The 22,788-nt window shown below is 41.6% G+C and overlaps 1 long non-coding RNA gene and 1 pseudogene across 2 annotated transcripts; one reads left to right on the top strand and one right to left on the bottom strand.

Annotated features, from left to right (window-relative positions):
• Positions 1 to 11,499: 11,499 nt before the first annotated feature.
• On the top strand, positions 11,500 to 18,596 carry LOC106613013 (heat shock cognate 70 kDa protein-like; annotated as a pseudogene). Its single transcript, XR_006771181.1, has 9 exons — positions 11,500 to 11,722; positions 13,360 to 13,569; positions 13,670 to 13,875; positions 14,053 to 14,205; positions 14,354 to 14,909; positions 15,333 to 15,535; positions 15,762 to 15,960; positions 17,661 to 17,893; positions 18,068 to 18,596. The product of XR_006771181.1 is annotated as a heat shock cognate 70 kDa protein-like (transcript).
• A 720-nt stretch (positions 18,597 to 19,316) lies between these two features.
• LOC123744745 (uncharacterized) lies at positions 19,317 to 21,452 on the bottom strand. The gene is made up of 2 exons (XR_006771182.1): positions 21,288 to 21,452; positions 19,317 to 19,957 (listed from the first exon to the last, which is right to left on the bottom strand). It is a non-coding gene; the product is annotated as an uncharacterized lncRNA (long non-coding RNA).
• Between the last annotated feature and the right edge of the window lie 1,336 nt (positions 21,453 to 22,788).

Raw genomic sequence — 22,788 nt, 5'->3', positions numbered from 1 at the left:
GGTCAAAAGTTTTAGACCACCTACTCATTCCAGAGTTTTTCTTTATTTTTACAATTTTCTACAAAGTAGAATAATAGTGAAGACATCAAAACTATGAAATAACACATATGGAATCATGTAGTAACCAAAAAAGTGTTAAACAAATCAAAATATATTTTATATTTGAGATTCTTCAAATAGCCACCCTTTGCCTTGATGACAGCTTTGCACACTCTTGGCATTCTCTCAACCAGCTTCATGAGGTAGTCACCTGGAATGCATTCCAATAAAAAGGTGTGCCTAATAAAAAGTTAATTTGTGGAATTTCTTTCCTTCTTAATGCATTTGAGCCAGTCAGTTGAGTTGTGACAAGGTACAGTAAGGGTGGTATACAGAAGATAGCCCTATTTGGAGAAAAAAAGTCCATATAAGGGCAAGAACAGCTCAAATAAGCAAAGCGAAATGACAGTCCGTCCTTACTTTAAGACATGAGAATGCCAAGAGTGTGCAAAGCTGTCATCAAGGCAAAGGGTGGCTACTTTGAAGAATCTCAAATATAAAATATATTTTGATTTGTTTTACACTTTTTTGGTTACTACATGATTCCATGTGTTATTTCATAGTTTCGATGTCTTCACTATTATTCTACAATGTGGAAAATAGTAAAAATAAAGAAAAACCCTTGAATGACTAGGTGTGTCCAAACCTTTGACTGGTACTATATATATATATAATCTCTACATCCTCACACTAGTGGGCTTTGTGAGGGTTCCCAGGTGATGACAGAAGTGGTCATTGAGACAGGGCTGGTTGCTCATGAACTCCATGGTTCTGGAGAAGCAGAGGGAGGTACAGAGCTGGGCCAGCGTGTCACTGCAGTGCAGCTGACGATCCGTCTTCACCATCTCAAAAGACCTCAGCCTCACGTCTGGCTCCCAGCCCTCCCTCAGAGTGTAAAGGGAACAGGTGCATCTGATCCAGGGCAGTGGAGAGTCAATATCCCATCAATCAGCATCCCAAATGGCATCCTATTCCCTATATAGTGCATTACTATTGACCAGGGCCTTGGTCAAAATTAGTGCACTATCAATGGCATAGGGTGCCATTTGGGATTTAGACCATGAGTCATAGGGGTAAATATAAGTATGAAACTGTTAGTGACAGAGACGTAGAGCTATATGCATGTCCTTATCTAGAAGTTTCCCACAGTGCAATACTGTACAGTACAATCTTTGTACATTAGTGGGTGCCACCCACTGCTACATTTTGAATTGCTTTACATGTTTGTCACCTATGGGATAATATATTAACTCTTTGGATAACGTTTTTATGACCTTGCCTTTTTTTTGTGCCCAAAAAGTCCATCAGCTCCTTTTTCTCTTGTGGGTTTGAAGAGTAATTTCTCTCTTCATCGTCTTAATCCATTTCTTGGCAGACCACAGCCAGGAGGAGTGCAGCCAAAAAAAGCCCTGCCAGTCAACTAGGCATTCAGTACACACACCCAAAGAGAACCCAAACAGTTCTGTACACACATATCACGCCAAAAGAGTGTTTTAGACTACTGATGGATGTGAGAAGTTAGACTACTAGTACTTCAATCTGTTACCAAAACTGTACTTTGTTATGCTGCTGGTTTAGGTTTTCTTTAGACTTTTACACATTCTTTGACTGAACTAATATTGTATTTAGGATACTGAATAGACAGAAACCAAAAGACAGGTGCCAGGTGAAATTTCTTAAATAAGACAAATAGTCAAAAATAATTACTTGTGTAGGTTCTGTGAAAGCTTTTCAACATGCTGCTGTTTTGACTTGTTGCACAAAGGGAGAACATTCTCCATAATCAAGCTGAAGCTACACTTGAACATTTGAATGATACATCAACATAACCACCCAACCAAGACATCCATGATACTCTCCCCACTGACAGTCCACGGCTGCTTTCCCAGTAATACAGCACCCATTGTCACAAAATAAACGATAGGAGAATCAAACTAGTATAACTTTTCTTAGGTAAAGGCCTAGACTAGTGTTGCCAGTTTTGTTGGCCCAAGAGCAAACATCTAAAAATGACATTGAGGATGGACAATTATTTCACACACAAAAAATATTAATAAAATCCTTTAATATGAATCTGTCAAGCAAGTGCATACAACATTTGCTCTGGCCTTTAGCTATCAAACATTTACTCTGACTAGCAATCCGCTACCATACAAAAGATTCTGCTCATGCCATATATAGGAACTATACATTTAGGTGTGTTGAAGTTTACCTCTAGTGCCCTGCTGCTACTTCAATTATATTTTTTTTATTTCACCTTTATTTAACCAGGGAGGCTAGTTGAGAACAAGTTCTCATTTGCAACTGCGACCTGGCCAAGATAAAGCATAGCAGTTAGACACATTCAACAGAGTTACACATGGAATGAACAAAACATACAGGCAATAATACAGTAGAACAAAAAGTCTATATACAGTGAGTGCAAATTAGATACAATAATTTGCAATAAATAGGCCATGGTAGCAAAGTAATTACAATATGGCAATTAAACACTGGAATGGTAGATGTGCAAAAGATGGATGTGCAAGCAGTGATACTGGGGTGCAAAAGGAGCAGAATAAATACATAAATACAGTATGGGGATGAGGTAGATAGATGGGCTATGTACAGGTGCAGTGATCTGTGAGCTGCTCTGACACCTGGTGCTTAAAGCTAGTGAGGGAGATGGGAATCTCCAGCTTCAGAGATTTTTGCAGTTCGTTCCAGTCATTGGCAGCAGAGAACTGGAAGGAAAGGCGACCAAAGGAGAAATTGGCTTTGGGGGTGACCAGTGAGATATACCTGGAGCGCGTGCTACAAGTGGGTGCTGCTATGGTGACCAGTGAGCTGAGATTTTTTATTTTTTATTTTTTTTATTTCACCTTTATTTAACCAGGTAGGCAAGTTGAGAACAAGTTCTCATTTACAATTGCGACCTGGCCAAGATAAAGCAAAGCAGTTCGACAACATACAAAAACACAGAGTTACACATGGAGTAAAACAACATACAATCAATGAATGCAGTAGAAAAAAAAAAAAAATAATATATATATATATATAAATTTTTTAAAAAATAAAATAAAATAAAATAAAAAAATAAGACTATATACAATGTGAGCAAATGATGTGAGATAAGGGAGGTAAAGGCAAAAAAATGCCATGTTGGCAAAGTAAATAAAGTATAGCAAGAAAAACACTGGAATGGTAGATTTGTAGTTTGAAGAAAGTTCAGAGATAAAATATAAATAATATGGTGCAAAGGAGCAAAATAAAATAAATAAATAAATACAGTAGGGGAAGAGGTAGCAGTTTGGGCTAAATTATAGACGGGCTATGTACAGGTGCAGTGATCTGTGAGCTGCTCTGACAGCTGGTGCTTAAAGCTAGTGAGGGAGATAAGTGTTTCCAGTTTCAGAGATTTTTGTAGTTCGTTCCAGTCATTGGCAGCAGAGAACTGGAAGGAGAGATGACCAAAGGAGGAGTTGGCTTTAGGGGTGACCAGAGAGATATACCTGCTGGAGCGCGTGCTACAGGTGGGTGCTGCTATGGTGACCAGTGAGCGGAGATAAGGGGGGACTTTACCTAGCAGGGTCTTGTAGATGACCTGGAGCCAATGTGTTTGGCGACGATTATGAAGCGAAGGCCAGCCAACGAGAGCGTACAGGTCGCAGTGGTGGGTAGTATATGGGGCTTTGGTGACAAAACGGATGGCACTGTGATAGACTGCATCCAGCTTCTTGAGTAGGGTATTGGAAGCTATTTTGTAAATGACATCGCCGAAGTCGAGGATTGGTAGGATGGTCAGTTTTACGAGGGTATGTTTGGCAGCATGAGTGAAGGATGCTTTGTTGCGAAATAGGAAGCCAATTCCAGATTTCACTTTGGATTGGAGATGATTGATGTGAGTCTGGAAGGAGAGTTTACAGTCTAACCAGACACCTAGGTATTTGTAGTTGTCCACAAATTCTAAGTTAGAACCGTCCAGAGAAGTGATGCTGGACAGGCAGCGATCGGTTGAAGAGCATGCATTTAGTTTTACTTGTGTTTAGGAGCAGTTGGAGACCACGGAAGGAGAGTTGAATGGCATTGAAGCTCGTCTGGAGGGTTGTTAACACAGTGTCCAAAGAAGGGCCAGAAGTGTACAGAATGGTGTCGTCTGCGTAGAGGTGGATCAGAGATTCACCAGCAGCAAGAGCGACATCATTTATGTATACAGAGAAAAGAGTTGGCCCAAGAATTGAACCCTGTGGTACCCCCATAGAGACTGCCAGAGGTCCAGACAGTAGGCCCTCCGATTTGACACACTGAACTCTGTCAGAGAAGTAGTTGGTGAACCAGGCGACGCAATCGTTTGAGAAACCAGTGAGATGGGTAGTGTTTGGGGCTTTGGTGACAAAACGGATGGCACTGTGATAGACTGCATCCAGTTTGTTGAGTAGAGTGTTGGAGGCTATTTTATAGATGACATCGCCGAAGTCGAGAATCAGTAGGATGGTCAGTTTTACGAGGGTATGTTTGGCAGCATGAGTGAAGGATGCTTTGTTGCGAAATAGGAAGCCGATTCTAGATTTAATTTTGGATTGGAGATGCTTAATATGAGTCTGGAAGGAGAGTTTACAGTCTAGCCAGACACCAAAGTATTTGTAGTTATCCACGTATTCTAAGTCAGAGCCGTCCAGAGTAGTGATGCTGGATGGGTGGGCAGGTGCGGGCAATGATCGGTTGAATAAGAGCAGTTGGAGGCCACGGAAGGAGAGTTGTATGGCATTGAAGCTCGTCTGGAGGTTAGTTAACCTCTCTGGGCCAGTGGGACGTTTGCGTCCCACCCTATTCAACAGCCAGTGGAATCGCGTGGCGCGAAATACAAATACCTCAAAAATGCTATAACTTCAATTTCTCAAACATATGACTATTTTACACCATTTGAAAGATAAGGCTCTCGTTAATCCAACCACGTTGTCCGATTTCAAAAAGGCTTTACAGCGAAAGCAAAACATTAGATTATGTCAGGAGAGTACCCTGCCAAAAATAATCACACATCCATTTTCAAAGCAAGCATATGTCACAAAACCAAAACCACAGCTAAATGCAGCACTAACCTTTGATGATCTTCATCAGATGACACTCCTAGTGTCACGGTTTTCATCGTGTTGCGGAAAAGACCAACATGCAGCGGGATTGTGGACACTCATGTTTATTAAAGAAAACATGTAAAGCATCCACTTGAACAAAAAAAACAATAAACAGTACTTACAACGGCAACAGTGTGGCAGGCTCAAACAAACGCAGTGCACACAAACAATCTCCCACAAAAGACATTGGGACTCTCAATTGGGACTCTCAATCAAAGGCAAATGGACAACACCTGCCTTCAATTGAGAGTCCCAACCCCAATTGACCACACATAGACATACAACAGCTAGATCAATCATAGACATACATAACAAGGAACAGTGCCCAAAAACCCCGGAATACACAAATCAAATCCCCTACAACAAACACACCACCCCGAATCACATGAAACGAATACTCTCTGCCACGTCCTGACCAAACTGCAATAACAATTAACCCTTATACTGGCCAGGACGTGACACGTAGGACATTATGTTATATAATACATGCATGTTTTGTTCAATCAAGTTCATATTTATATAAAAAAACAGCTTTTTACATTAGCATGTGATGTTCAGAACTAGCATACCCACCGAAAACTTCCGGTGAATTTACTAAATTACTCATGATAAACGTTGACAAAATACATAATTATTTGAAGAATTATAGATACAGAACTCCTTTATGCAAACGCTATGTCAGATTTTAAAATAGCTTTTCGGCGAAAGCACATTTTGCAATATTCTGAGTACATAGCTCAGCCATCACAGGCTAGCTAATTTGACACCCACCAAGTTTGGGACAACCTAAACTCAGAATTACTATTAGAAAAATTGGATTACCTTTGCTGTTCTACGTCAGAATGCACTCCCAGGACTTCTACTTCAACAACAAATGTTGTTTTGGTTCCAAATAATCCATAGTTATATCCAAATACCTCCGTTTTGTTCGTGCGTTTAGGTCACTATACGAAGGGTAACGCGCGAGTGCATTTCGTGACAAAGAATTTCAAAATATTCCATTACCGTATTTAGAAGCATGTCAAACGCTGTTTAAAATCAATTTTTATGCTATTTATCTCGTAAAATAGCGATAATATTCCAACCGGACAACGTTTTATTCATTCAAAGAGAGAAAGAAAAAAATGGCGAAGTCTCGTGAAGCGCATCTCCAGTGTCACTGTCCCCAGGCAGGCCACTTACAAACTCTGCTGCTGTACCTTGCCCAGAGACAGGAGACGCATCATTCCGTTTTCTAAAGGCTTTAGAGAGCCAATGGAAGCCTTAGAAAGTGTCACGTAACAGCACAGATGCTGTAATTTCGAGAGAGATGCAACAGAAGGACAACAAATTGTCAGACAGGGCACTTCCTGCATGGAATCTTCTCAGGTTTTGGCCTGCCATATGAGTTCTGTTATACTCACAGACACCATTCAAACAGTTTTAGAAACTTTAGAGTGTTTTCCATCCAAATCTACTAATTATATGCATATTCTCGTTTCTGGGCAAGAGTAGTAACCAGTTTAAATCGGGTACGTTTTTATCCGGCCGTGAAAATACTGCCCCCTAGCCCCAACAGGTTAACACAGTGTCCAAAGAAGGGCCAGAGGTATACAGAATGGTGTCGTCTGCGTAGAGGTGGATCAGAGAATCACCAGCAGCAAGAGCGACATCATTGATGTATACAGAGAAGAGAGTCGGCCCGAGAATTGAACCCTGTAGCACCCCCATAGAGACTGCCAGAGGTCCGGACAACAGGCCCTCCGATTTGACACACTGAACTCTATCGGAGAAGTAGTTGGTGAACCAGGCGAGGCAATCATTTGAGAAACAAAGGCTGTTGAGTCTGCCAATAAGAATGCGGTGATTGACAGAGTCGAAAGCCTTGGCCAGGTCGATGAATACAGCTGCACAGTAATGTCTCTTATCGATGGCGGTTATGATCCTTCCAGGATACCAGGGCCAGGTCGATTAGAAAGGCTTGCTCGCTGAAATGTTTCAGGGAGCGTTTGACAGTGATGAGTGGAGGTCGTTTGACCGCTGACCCATTACGGATGCAGGCAATGAGGCAGTGATCGCTGAGATCTTGGTTGAAAACAGCAGAGGTGTATTTAGAGGGCAAGTTGGTTAGGATGATATCTATGAGGGTGCCCGTGTTTACGGCTTTGGGGTGGTACCTGGTGGGTTCATTAATCATTTGTGTGAGATTGAGGGCATCAAGCTTGGATTGTAGGATGGCTGGGGTGTTAAGCATGTCCCAGTTTAGGTCACCTAGCAGCGCGAGCTCTGAAGATAGATGGGGGGCAATCAGTTCACATATGGTGTCCAGAGCACAGCTTGGGGCTGAGGGTGGTCTATAGCAGGCGGCAACGGTGAGAGATTTGTTTTTAGAGAGATGGATTTTTAAAAGTAGAAGTTCAAATTGTTTGGGTACAGACCTGGATAGTAGGACAGAACTCTGCAGGCTATCTCTGCAGTAGATTGCATCACCGCCCCCTTTGGCCGTTCTATCTTGTCTGAAAATGTTGTAGTTAGGAATGAAGATTTCAGAGTTTTTGGTGGACTTCCTAAGCCAGGATTCAGACATGGCTAGGACATCCGGGTTGGCAGAGTGTGCTAAAGCAGTGAATAAAACAAACTTAGGGAGGTGGCTTCTAATGTTAACATTCATGTAACCAAGTCTTTTACGGTTACAGAAGTCATCAAAAGAGAGCGTCTGGGGAATAGGAGTGGAGCTAGACACTGCAGGGCCTGGATTCACCTCTACATCACCAGAGGAACAGAGGAGGAGCAGGATAAGGGTACGGCTAAAAGCTATGAGGATTGGTCGTCTGTGACGTCCAGAATAGAGAGTAAAAGGAGCAGGTTTCTGGGGGCGATAAAATAGCTTCAAGGTATAATGTACAGACAAAGGTATGGTAGGATGTGAATACAGTGGAGGTAAACCTAGGCACTGAGTGATGATGAGAGAGATATTGTCTCTAGAAACATCATTGAAACCAGAAGATGTCATAGCATGTGTGGGTGGAGGAACTGAAAGGTTGGATAAGGTATAATGAGCAAGGCTAGAGGCGCTACAGTGAAATAAGCCAATAAACACTAACCAGAACAGCAATGGACAAGGCATATTGACATTAAGGAGAGGCATGCTTAGCCGAGTGATCAAAGGGTCCAGTGAGAATTAGACAGCTAGCCGAGCCATAGGTAGCAAGCTGGTAGAAGATGGAGGGAGGTCTGTTTTTAGCCACCTTGTGCGTTTCCATCTGCAGATTAGTGGGGTTCCGTGTGGTAGGGGCGACCAGTTCAATTGGCAAAATAGTTATAGTTATAGTGGCCCAAGAAAATTGTCCGATAGACCTATTCAGATAGCAGCCGATAAGACAGCTGACGATTAGCGGGCCGCAGATGGGCGTTCGGGTTACGTCACGACAGAGGGACCAGTTGGATAACTCCCTCGGGCAGATAACGTCGGTAGTCCAGTCGTGAAGGCCCGAAGGGGCTCCGCATCGGCAGTAAAACGGGTCCATATAGGCGATTGTAGCCCCGGAGTGGCTGATGGAACTCTTCAGCTGGCTAGCTCCGGAATAATTTATGTTAGCTCCGGGACCGACGTTTGCCAATAGTCACTCAGGTAGCAGCTAGCTAGCTGCAAGATCCAGGTGTAAATGTCCAGAGCCTGCGGTAGAAATCCGGGGATATGGAGAGAGAATAGGTCCGGTATGCTCTGGTCTGAGTCGCGCTGTACAAAACTGGCGATAGCTTTTCGAGCTAATGGATAGCTGATGACTGCTAACCGTGGCTAGCTGAACTCCAACGTTAGCCAGTGAACTGGCCAACCTCTGGCTAACCTCTGGCTAGCTTCTGTTGAGGATTTCAGATTTGAGGTAAATAATACTTTTTTTTTTAATTGGTGAGGCGGGTTGCAGGAGAGTGTTTTGAGGTTGAGTTTTTAGAAAAAAAATATGTAAAAAGATATGCAAAGAAAATATGTAAACATATATATACACGGGACACGACAAGAGGAGGACAAAGGACGTCTGACTGCTATGCCATCTTGGGGCAAAAAAAGATAATTCGTTCACCCACACCACATCACACAAAGACACGGCTGTTGGAACCAAATTCTCAAATTTCGACTCCAGATCAAAGGATAGATTTCCACTCATTTCCACTGTCCATTGCTCGTGTTTCTTGGCCCAAGGAAGTCTCTTATTATTATTTGTGTCCTTTAGTAGTGCTTTCTTTGCAGAAATTCGACCATGATGGCCTGATTCACAAAGCCTGATTCACACAGATGTGTCTGTTACTTGAATTCTGAGAAGCATTTATTTGGGCTGTAATTTCTGAGGCTTATACTCTGCAGCAGAGGCAACTCTGGGTCTTCCATTCCTGTGGCGGTCCTCATGAGAGGCAGTTTCATCATAGCGCTTGATGGTTTTTGCGACTGCACTTGAAGAAACTTTCAAAGTTCTTGAAATGTTTCATATTGACTGACCTTCATGTCTTAAAGTAATGATTGGCTGTCGTTTCTCTTTGCTTATTTGAGCTGTTCTTGCCATAATATGGACTTGGTCTTTTGCCAAATAGGGCTATCTTGTGTATACCCCCTACCTTGTCACAATACAAATGATTGGCTCAAATGCATTAAGAAGGAAATACATTTCACAAATTAACTTTTAAGAAGGCACACCTGTTAATTGAAATGCATTCCAGGTGACTATCTCATGAAGCTGGTTGAGAGAATGCCAAGAGTGTGCAAAGCTGTCATCAAGGCAAAGGGTGGCTATTTGAAGAATCTCAAATATAAAATATATTTTGATTTGTTTAACACTTTTTTGGTTACTACATGATTCCATATGTGTTATTTCATAGTTTTGATGTCTTCACTATTATTCTACAATGTGGAAAATAGTAAAAATAAAGAAAAACCCTTGAATGAGTAGGTGTTCTAAAACTTTTGACCGGTAGTGTAACTTCCAATAAATAGGTTAGTCCTAAATATTTCAAAAACTAAAAGCATTGTACTTGGGAAAAATCAAAAGCTAAACCTCAACTAAATCTTGTAATGAATAATGTGGAAATTGAGCAAGTTGAGCAACTGCTTGAAGTAACCCTGGATTGTAAACTATTATGGTCTAAACATAAACAGTTGCTAAAATGGGGAGAGGTCTGTCCATAATAAAGCACTGCTCTGCTTTCTTAACATCTCTATCAACAAGGCAGGTCCTACAGGCCCAAGTTTTGTCGCACCTGGACTACTGTCCAGTCATGTGGGCACAAAAAGGGACTTAGGACAATTACAATTGGCCCAGAACAGGGCAGCCCGGCTGGCCTTTAAACGTACACGAAGAGCTAACAATAATATGCATTTCGATCTCTCCTGGCTCAAAGTAAGTGGAGAGATTGACATGTTGAATGCACCCGCTATTAGCGCGCACCACCGCTAACTAACTAGCCATTTCACATCGGTTACATATGGGAGGCTCACATAACTAACTACCTTGAGCCATGACTACATTCAATTATGCACATCAAGTAACTCATGCAAGCAGTAAACTCAGATTTAAAAAAGAGATACAAATATATTTTATGGAACAGTGGGGACTGTGAAGAGACACACACAGGCACAGCCACACGCATACACACACATGATAACATACGCACTATACACACATGTACACATGGATTTTGTGTTGTATATATGTAATAATAGAGTAGTGGCCGGAGGGCATGTGATCGTAAATTCACTCTGGAGTGCCAGAGTGTACTCCAAGCGTTTCTATCGGAGCGTTCAGACCGCATACTAGATGATCTGGCTGAGGAGTAGGGTTGATCTGAGAGTTCTGACCTCACAACGGCAGTCAAGAACCCAAGCTAACTGGCTAACGTTGGCTAGCTTGCTAGCTACAGTACTTCCAGAAACAAATGAGAGAACACCTCACTCTGACCATTTTACTTGCCCTAGCAAAGCTGGTTAGGCTGGTTCCATGTAACTGTGCTGCTCGCAACAATTTAATTGCGTTTTTTGCCGACGTTTACTGACACCGGCCATAAATGAATCAGTTATTCTGAACACTAGCACTCTCAGACAAGAGTGCTCTGAAATCGGAGTAGACAGCCAGAGTGAATTTATGAACGCACCCTTAATGTGTTGTGAAATCTGTTGCGAAATGTTTTCAATTGTTTATAACTGCTTTAATTTTGCTGGACCCCAGGAAGAGTAGCTGATGCTTTGGTAGGTCATCATTGTAAATAATAATTTGTTTTTAACTGACTTGCTTAGTTAAATAAAGTTTTTAAAAAATTGGTTGGAATAATACTGTGAAATTGTTTAGGTGGGATAGAGTTTTGGCCTGCCTAGGACATCATTTTTTGTGACACTTGCATTCAATTAACTCCCCCTCCCTGTGGCACACACGAAGCTTGACTTGATTGGCTTCGTCGCTCAGTTCTAGACTGTTCTGCGGAAATCTTTATATTCCTCAAAAATCACCAGCCCGCCCAGTTTCTGCGAGAATATTGTAGAGGCGGAAACCTTCTGTACTGTTCAGGGTGAAGCTACATTTTCTGTCTGATTTCTAATCTTTAATAAGGTAAGCATTTTGAAATGGAGGTTGAATATCAGCATTACAATTGTTGGAGATGAAAAACAGTAAATTAGGCTAACAAGTTTGAAGCAATACTGAAACAGCAAGCATAAGTGGCTATATTAGGCATAATCTGGATTCACAGGAAACGTTACCTACGGTTGGGTTTCATATTCAACGTCTCCTGTAAACCCAGATTCTAATTGAAAATGGCTACATTATTTTTGAATGCAAAAATAGTTTCAACGATTGCGTCGTCGGATATGGCAGTTTCCGTTTGCTTGCAGTTTAAAGGGACACTCTTGTTAGGCTAACTGTGAAAAAGGCTTGCCTTCCAACATTAACCTATTCAGTTGAACAATTGGTTTACCTTTTTCGATGTAGCCTAATGTCCTGGTAACATATGTTCTAGTTTAAATAATTGCGTGTGAAACCTGTTTTAATGGGAAGCCTACGTGAGTTGGATGGTGGTGAAGTTGAACAGAATGTTCCAGCAATTTCCCAACCCGCAGGGCAGGGGCGTGCCCTCAGTGACACAACTCCCGGCAGAATGTTTGTTTTGTATTTGAGTAGGCGATAGTGAGGAATCGCTTCCAGGATTTGTTCTATCATGTTCATTTGGTTAAAGTGTCAATAAGTATGGAGTTACTTTAGCTATTCAGTTAAAACAGGCGGACATTAAAAAAACGTAAACAGTACTTGCACTTAACCCCCCCTCTTTCTAACTCTGACTGCTGATAGCTACTTTATTGAGGAGAAATGTACTTTCAATGCCTGTGATATGTGGTTGGGCCACCTTAAAATGAATGCACAAACTGTAATCGCTCTGGATAAGAGTGTCTGCTAATGACTCAAATGTAAAATGACGTAATAAAGCACGTCTTCTTTACCCCCCCTGCCTACTCCCAACCTGTAACTAGGGAAACACTTTTCACGCTGCTTCGATACCGAAGTTAATTTTTCGTAGCAGGTTATGAGACTAAGGTTAGCGAAATTGCTCTTCTAACCTGCTACTAAAATAACTGTCTGTATCAAGACGAAATGCTTTGAAGAATGTATGGTTGAAAGACAGCTGTTGCACTGAAGGTCAAGACAAGGATGAGTCTTTTGAATGCAGAATCGCATTAGTGGAAACTAAGACTGTTCTCAGGGCAGACCTGTTTGTATCTAGCTTTGTGGGGTTGTGACAATTTTAGCAATGTCTAACCCTTTTCCTAACCTTAATCTAATTATCCTAACATTACACATACATTTTCCTAACATGCCATATTAATTATCCTAACCTGCTGCTTAAGTTCTCATAAACCTGCTACGAAAAGTCACTTCCGCTAGTAAAAACCGTCAGACCTGCCTTGAGAGCAGTGTGAGTATCCAATAATGCCATACTCCTTTTTGAACAGGTGGTCCCGGGGTCTTTCAATGACACGATAGGCTACTATTGTATGAACTTTTCTGAAAATAGCATCATGTGTCACAGGCCTATACTAAAATAGACCCAACTTGACCAGTTGTACAGAGTTGTCCCCTAGAGTCTACCCTCAGGATCACTTACCTGGGTCAATGAGTTCATACCTAGATCTCTTAAAAAATCTCAACTTTGCCACCACACAGTTTGTTTTAATGTTATCGCTCTTCATTTTCAGACACCATGTCAAAGGGACCAGCAGTTGGCATTGACCTGGGCACCACCTACTCATGTGTGGGTGTGTTCCAGCATGGCAAAGTGGAGATCATTGCCAACGACCAGGGCAATAGGACCACACCCAGCTACGTTGCCTTCACAGACACAGAAAGGCTGATTGGGGACGCCGCCAAGAACCAAGTGGCCATGAACCCCACAAACACAGTGTTTGGTAAGAAATTAACTTGGAGAAATTGATTGAATACCATGTACGGTATATAAGATGTACTTGTGTGGCATTAACTCCTGTTTACCCTCTTATCTTTTCCCAGATGCGAAGCGGCTGATTGGGCGGAAGTTTGATGACAGTGTTGTCCAGGCAGACATGAAACACTGGCCGTTTACAGTGATCAACGACTCGACACGGCCCAAGGTCCAAGTGGAGTACAAGGGAGAGACCAAGGCCTTCTACCCAGAGGAGATCTCCTCCATGGTGCTGGTCAAGATGAAGGAGATTGCAGAGGCCTACCTGGGCAAGGTGAGCATCACAACAGTCCTATCACTCTGTCTTCATAGCAATGCATGTTATGGTCTTTTGGGTGTTACTGAATGGTTTAACAAAATATAAATGCATTCTTTTCACACTGTAGAGGTGACTTTCAAAAATGAAGACTGTCTTGTCTGTTCACTTAGTTGTAAATATTTCCTCCTGCAGACTATAACCAATGCAGTGGTCACTGTGCCAGCTTACTTCAATGACTCTCAGCGCCAGGCCACCAAAGACGCAGGGACCATCTCAGGTCTCAACGTACTCCGCATCATCAATGAGCCAACCGCTGCTGCTATCGCCTATGGCCTGGACAAGAAGGTTAATTTATATATATTTATCAACACTAACAACAGTACTTAGAACTCAGAACTGTAATGCATACCTGAGGCCCATTGACCATGTGTTTTGAGAGACAAATTTTCACCCAAAAAATAATTTAACTCACAAAAAAAAAAAATGTTTTTAGGTGGGAATGGAGAGAAACGTCCTAATCTTTGACCTGGGCGGTGGTACGTTTGATGTGTCCATCCTGACAATCGAAGACGGGATCTTTGAGGTGAAGTCCACTGCCGGAGACACCCATCTTGGAGGAGAGGACTTTGACAACCGCATGGTCAACCACTTCATCTCAGAATTCAAGCGCAAGTACAAGAAGGACATCAGCGACAACAAGAGGGCCGTGCGTCGTCTGCGCACTGCCTGTGAGCGTGCCAAGCGCACCCTCTCCTCCAGCACCCAGGCCAGCATCGAGATCGACTCTCTGTATGAGGGTGTCGACTTCTACACCTCCATTACCAGGGCTCGCTTTGAGGAGCTGAACGCTGACCTGTTCAGAGGCACCCTGGACCCCGTTGAGAAGTCTCTGAGGGACGCCAAGATGGACAAAGCCCAGGTCCACGACATTGTCCTGGTGGGAGGCTCCACGCGCATCCCCAAGATCCAGAAGTTGCTGCAGGACTTCTTCAACGGGAAGGAGCTCAACAAGAGCATCAACCCTGACGAGGCTGTCGCCTATGGTGCAGGTGAGGCTCTTTGTTTTTCTAGCTCCCTCTTTTATCTGAAGGTTTACTGGGCAAAGCTTTGCCCAGTAAACCTTCTTGTCAACTGTCTTTTCCTGTTCTACCCTTTCTAACCTTCATCCAGAGAAGCCCTAATCAAATCAAATTTATTTATATAGCCCTTCTTACATCAGCTGATATCTCAAAGTGCTGTACAGAAACCCAGCCTAAAACCCCAAACAGCAAGCAATGTAGGTGTAGAAGCACGGTGGCTAGGAAAAACTCCCTAGAAAGGCCAAAACCTAGGAAGAAACCTAGAGAGGAACCAGGCTATGAGGGGTGGCCAGTCCTCTTCTGGCTGTGCCGGGTGGAGACTAATATGGAAAGGGCATTGTAAATTCTTTGATGGTTTGTTTAAGAATGAGTGATGACCCCTGTGTCTGACAGCTGTCCAGGCGGCCATCTTGTCCGGAGACAAGTCTGAGAACGTGCAGGACCTGCTGCTGCTGGACGTCACACCACTGTCCCTGGGCATTGAGACGGCCGGAGGGGTCATGACCGTGCTCATCAAGAGGAACACCACCATCCCCACCAAGCAGACGCAAACCTTCACCACATACTCAGACAACCAGCCTGGGGTGCTCATTCAGGTGAGGGGGATGTACTATGACTCATTCCTAGGTACCTCAATGGATTGTGTCCATCAGTGTCAAAATGTTAGCATATACTCTAGTTGATATTTAAGTTGAATTTGGATTGGAGTCAATATTGACCCACACACTAATTTATTTGTTAGTGTTTACATTAAAACTTGAAATGAGAATTTGAATGTATCCACATCAGTGTTGACCTGCGTGTGTGTCTGTGTCCTGTCAGGTGTATGAGGGGGAAAGAGCCATGACCAAAGACAACAACCTACTGGGGAAGTTTGAGCTGTGTGGGATCCCACCAGCCCCCCGGGGTGTGCCTCAGATAGAGGTCACCTTTGACATCGACGCCAATGGCATCATGAACGTGTCCGCCTCTGACAAGAGCACTGGCAAGGAGAATAAGATCACCATCACCAATGACAAAGGTAGACTTAGTAGTAGTTACAGTTAAAGGGCAAATCTGATTTTCAAACAATAAAAAAAAGCACCCAACCACCACTGTTTTGGGGGGAAAGTTGAGGGATGGGGCTGGAGAAATGTAACCTCTCTCAAATTTATAGACCTAGCTATGGATGCAAGGACTGATCATCCATGATATCAAAATGATAGTTTTAACCATGTTTTGAGGCTGAACAGTGTTTGTTTACAATTATATTGTTTACAAACAAAGGAGTTAATTAAAGTAGCATATATGTGACCGACCGACTCGATCCGGTCTTATGTAGCAAAATGTTAAATCATTTTTTACTTTGGATCAAAGTGGAGACTGAGCTAGAAAATAGTATATCATACGCTACAGTTGAGGAACAATGGGAAAGTAATTCTGCTTTGAAAGTTTGATAAACTTAGAACCTCACTTTTGAGAAAATGGCCTTGGAATGTTTTGGTGCATCTACTGGAGAGCCCCTCTTTGTCTACACCTATTCAGCATCGTTCACACCCTCAAGCTTTAGCCCCACCCATCTCTTTAAGAATTTGCATGTGAGGTCGAGGAGTAGGTTTGATCCAAGCATTCTCTCCTAACAGCAGTCAAGCACCCAAGCTAACGTTGGCTAGCTTGCTAGCGACTTCCAGACACAAATGAGAGAACGGCTCACTCTGACCATTTTACTCGTCCTAACATATCTGGTTAGGCTGTTTTATGTTATCCAGATCGTAAGTGACTGCAACTGTGCTGCTGGCAACAATTTAATTATGCTTTTTTTCCAACGTTTACTGACATGGGCCATATTCAATGACTGTTGAGCGTTCATAAATTTGTCAGTTATTCTGCGCTCTGAATTTACCAACTACGTCTATCAATAGTTGTTACAGTGACATCATTAACTTTTAAGACATGTAGCTAGCTAAACAATGATCCATAATCCCAGCTCATGACGTTACTACCCTGCATGAATCTGCAGGCAACAAAAACCAGGTTCAAGGTTGGCTAGCTAACATTAGGCTATAACTAGCAAGCAAATTGCTCTGCGGTACGAATAATATTACTACAAAGATCGTGCACGTAATGTTCGCTAGCGAGCCAGCTAACATTAGCTAGCTCGCTAACAGTACACTTCAACTTAAATGAAAATGACTTTCTGACTAAATTAGAAACGTGTAATATCTGAATATTATTTTTGGTTCCGACGGGGTACTACTGTTGAACTAGGCTCATGAGGTATTTTGAAGCTACTTTGAACAATCTCATATATTTTGATTTGTTAAACATTTTTGGTTACTACATCATTCCATATGTGTTATTTCATAGTTTTGATGTTTTCACTATTACTCTACAATGTAGAAAATAGTCAATACTAGTCAAGACTATAATAGTCAAGACTAGGTGTGTCCAAATGTTTGACTGGTACTGTGTGTGTAGATATATATACAGTATATTCAAAAGTCCAAACATGGCTGAACCAATCACAGATTGCCTTGTAAATCTATAGTCTGGGATCTGGGTATCTGTTCATGGCAATTCAATTGTTCATACTTACCCTTTGATTCTTGAACATCCAAATCCCAGAATGTAGCTTTAAACACTATGCCATTTTAAGGTATGCACATCATTTTAAATAGGGATGTCCTCTCCAACAATGCTTTAACAAAGCCTCCATCTCATTGTCTGTCCCTCTCTCCATAGGTCGTCTGAGTAAGGAGGACATAGAGCGCATGGTCCAGGAGGCTGAGCAGTACAAAGCTGCGGACGACGTCCAGAGGGACAAGGTGGCGTCCAAAAACGGCCTGGAGTCGTACGCCTTTAACATGAAGTCCACCGTGGAGGACGAGAAGCTCAAGGGCAAGCTCAGCGACGAGGACAAACAGAAGATCATGGACAAGTGCAACGAGGTCATCAGCTGGCTGGATAAGAACCAGGTACAGTTACTGCCTCTGGGTCTTTCAACCAGAATGGAGTGGATTAATGTTCATATCTAAAATCAAGTATAGCGCTCTGAGTCCCTCATTGTAATTTGATTAAACAAATGTCTGGTGGTTCAACAAGGAGGTTGGAGCACTAATGTCTATCTTTCTCTTTCTCTCTCCTTGTAGTCTGCAGAAAAGGAGGAGTTTGAGCACCATCAGAAGGAGCTGGAGAAGGTGTGTAACCCAATCATCACCAAGCTGTACCAGGATGCAGGGGGGATGCCAGGGGGGATGCCAGGGGGGGATGCCAGGGGCTGGTGGTGCCACACCCGGAGGAGGCGGAGCCTCTGGACCAACCATTGAGGAAGTCGACTAAACCATTCCGAGTATACATTTACTCCTGATTGGATATGGCTAAATAGTGGTCACCATTCTAAAGCTTGGAATGGGCTTAACCTTTATTTTCACAATCTGCATTGACTACTTATGTTTGTTTTGGTCATTCATCTTTTTATGCTGAAAGCAACCAATGAATAGAATATTTTTCATGGGCACTGTTCTACCTATTGTTAAACATTTTCAGTTTAACCAGTGAATGGTTACTATACAGAGCATGTTTTTCACAAGTGGAATTCTGTGACTGCAAAATGTTTTTGTCTTTGCACTGCACTGTTGGCTAAAGATGACTATTAAAAAATAAAGAGTCTTGAATTCACGCTCTTCTAGATCCTCCTTTTAATTTTGACACCTATGACAGTCTTGATGACCATCAGGGTTTATCATTTAGATGTTAAAGCTGTGCTATGCAGAAATCACTCGCCATTTCCTGGTTGCTAAAATTATAATAGTTTGCCTAATTTCAGTTGTTACAAAAAAAGCACATATAGTGTGTAGAGAGAGAATCCTTGTACCATCTAAACAACTGAAATATATTTACATAACCAAAAATATTGTATATTCAGCCTTTTAAAGCTGGTGTACAAAACTGAAATGTAAAAGATACAAAAATTAAACTTAAGAATGGGAAGCATAGAAAGGGTGCAAATAGAACATTTGCCACTTAGATTTGATTTTAATGAGTGACTGATCTATAACTCACATTTCTATGTGAATTTGGTCTGGTCACCCAAAAAGTTACAATGCAGCTTTAAAGAAATGTTCTAACTTATAACTGAACATAATTATAACTGGTGTATATTCTTATCAGACAGATGAATACCACGCAATAGAAGACAGACAATTTAATTAACTCATATTCAATAGAGGTCAGGTAAACAGGAAATGACGTAGGTGCGTAAACCCCGGTCTCAGCTGTGTTTACTTTTTTTTTTTTATTATGTAAAATTAGCAGGAGTTGGTGTTTCTCAGGCATTCATGCATCCTGTAGGCACACATGTAAAAGATACCTGTAAAAGAACATTGGAAGAGATTACCATTCAGTTCATGGACATACTGTCCACTGGTTTATTTACTTATGTGAAGAAAAATAAATATTCAAATGAATCATGTTGGACAGAGCCATCTCAAACGGCACCCTACAGGACACCTACATCACCCGATGTCACAGGAAAGCCAAAAAGATCAAGGACAACAACCACCCGAGCCACTGCCTGTTCACCCCGCTATCATCCAGAAGGCGAGGTCAGTACAGGTGCATCAAAGCTGGAACCGAGGGACTGAAAAACAGCTTCTATCTCAAGGCCATCAGTCTGTTAAACAGCCATCACTAACATTGAGTGGCTGCTGCCAACATACATATTCAAATCTCATGTCAGTTAAGAACAAATTCCAATTCGGCCTAGGAAGAGTGCCTAACACTGCCTTGCTCGGGCAGAACAACAGCTTTTTACTTTGCCAGTTCAGGGATTCGATCTTGCAACCTTTCGCTCACTAATCCAACGGTCTAACCACTAGGCTACCTGCCTAGTGGTTAGATGAAGAAGAGGATGCTGGCAGCAAACGTCTTGTCAAACCCACTGAAGGAGGAGAGTATGAAAGCCATGACGCCGATCACAATTCCAATGAAGCAGGCCAGCAGGGAGAGGATCATGAAGGCACGGGTGGCATCCCAGTACGCTGGTGACAGAGAGGACAAGGCTGATACTCAGTACAGTACAGGTACTTACCCAATAAGCATTACTACTATTCCTGTCTACTACTGAATTACATTTCACACTTTACTCAAATGTGACATCACTTAACATTTACCTATTACACAATATTCAATATATTGCACCAAATATTGAAATGTGATTTATTCCCAACTAAACCTGCTCAAATAAAAGGAGCTGAGCCGACTCCAGCACAGAACAACCCTCTGCCCATGAAGCTGTACATCCTGCCAAGCACAGGAGGAGGAGACAGTTATCCTTCAGCACAACTGGCGGGGACACTGAAGCATCTCTATACACTACCATCTCATGGCTGGTGAATACAGCATAGAGTAACACAACATTGCATGCTTCGAATAGTTGAAAGGGTCTGAACCAATTACATTTTCCAAAGAATAATCTTTCAAGGTACACATTCATATTCCACTTGTTTTATCATAGTGTCACGAGAATTTTCAATGACAATAACTAACAATTATTTAAGCTTTGACCAATCCCTGAGGTTTGTAAGACCCTGGGTTTAATAATAATTAGGCAAAGACTCAGTTTATGCAAAAGGTCCGTACAGTTTATTCAGAGAAAGTTCTAAAGTAAAAAAATGTGAAGACATGACATTTTATAACTCTTATTGCCCCCACCTCCTTACACGCACATACAGACACACAAACAGTAGGTGGGATGTATCTTCCCCACAGTCCGCATTCCTCGACTATCACTACCAAGCTGGCAGTTCTATCCTCCCGAGAATTGACGGACCTCGACAGGACTCAGTTTCCTGTCGTAAGTTTCTTAAAGTTCCAACCAGGTCAGGTCATGAATAGTTTAATTGTCCTCTGTATTTTGTTAGTCACACACACACATGTCTCTCCCTTACTGGTCTCAACCAAACCTTATTGGACTTAAGTTTATCAATTTAATTATTCATTATACATGTTACATAATCTGATAATTACTAATAGTTACATTTGTCTAATTATTCATAATACATGTTACATAATCTAATAAATATGTTTCAGGGTGGAATTATTTTGTCATTACCTTAAACAAATAAATTCCCTTATCACATAGGCCTGCTGCTTTTAGACAGTTTGTTAGAGCAAGGTATTTTCAAATGGCCATTACATAGTTTTAGCTTTGATATGCTGCATTTAACCTGACATGACTGATCTGTCTCTCTTCTGTCCTCTCTCTTCTGTCCTCTCTTCTGTCATTTCTATGAAGAAATATTAACTTTAAGTCACCTACATTATGTCAAAGCACACATGACATAACATTTTAGGTAAGTAATAACCTACCTTTATCATCCTTTTTGGAACAAAGTCAGAAATTCCAATATTACAGGGGGTTGTCAAAGCACTCCGGAGCCTGATATTGCCCAGGCTGGCAGGAAAGTTTAGTTTGTGTGTTGGAAACCAGGCACACTAGAGCATGCTGAGCCACAACCAATCACATGGAATGAGTTTTGTGTTTTAGGGAATCTGCTGAAAATACAAAACTATTGAAGTGCTGGGTAAGTCACAGTAATACTGATGACACAGGGGTATAATTCAAAATGCTGCACTACCATCCACAGTGGACATGGGTTGGCAATAGGCTCCCACACTATGCAGTAAAAGTACATTTCACATAGTTATTTCACACAGAACATTTTCAAAAGTATAGTTTGGGCTCTCATGTTGGGAAAGTTACATTTAGATAATCTTATCTCTCACAACATCAGATGTTAAAATATTAAAATCTTTATCGAAACTACAATTGAACTCCCAAAACTGCTTACAATTAATTGAATTTCAACTGGCCAGTAATTCTCTGACCTTGATCCAAAAAGCAGCTTCAAACACACACTGTGATGAATATGAGTCACTATGTAACACTTTCCCCTGCTAGGGTAGCAGGTGTCTTGAACAAATGATGGTACATCTATTTTATAATCACAAAACAGTGATTCAAGTTATTCAGTGCTATTCCATAAGTAACACATTTTGAGTAGCAGCAATCAATAATTATGTATTCAAACATTTTTGGTGGAGAGTTAAGTCTTTTTGGAGGCGGGAACATAATCAGAAAACATTTTATCAAACATTTTACACGGTGGTGTCTGAAATTCTTGACAACCTTGATAAAGTTGAACAAAAATGACTGTATGAAATAAATCATTCAAATACTGAGCTATGCTCAAATAAATGGGGAAATTCTATTCTTTAAAACTCATACAATTGCTCTCCAAAAGGTAGGGGAGGGGCAATTAGTTGAATTCAAGTGTCACAAAAAATTCTGTTCAGCCGATTTCATCTCAATATCAAATTATTTCTGGGTTACAATTTAGTACCTTACTGTGCTTGTTTTCAATTTAAAAGGACAAAAATAAACAAAAATAGATTCTAAGCAAAGAGCCATTTCTCAAGCAAGAACTAAGCTAGGACTCTGGGAGTGGTCTGAGTTGGGAGGGGAAAACTGAAAACAGACTGTTATTGGCAGACAAGAATGGAACTCTCTTTCTTGTTGGTCTATCAACTAATTTACCCGCTGGTGATGTCGCTAAGCAGTCCAAAACTCCATCCCACCTAATCAATTTCACAGTATTATTCCAACCTCATAGTGTGGACATTATATATATATATATATATATATACAGTTGAAGTGAAAAGTTTACATTCACCTTAGCCAAATACATTTTAACTCAGTTTTTCACAATTCCTGACATTTAATCCTAGTAAGAATTCCCTGTTTTCGGTCAGTTAGGATCACCACTTTATTTTAAGAATGTGAAATGTCAGAATAATAGTAGAGAAAATG

This window comes from Salmo salar, chromosome ssa09 (assembly GCF_905237065.1).
Source record: "Salmo salar chromosome ssa09, Ssal_v3.1, whole genome shotgun sequence".
Lineage (NCBI taxonomy): Eukaryota > Metazoa > Chordata > Actinopteri > Salmoniformes > Salmonidae > Salmo > Salmo salar.
Note: the sequence above shows the minus strand (reverse complement) of the source record. Positions and strands in the feature narration are given on the sequence as shown.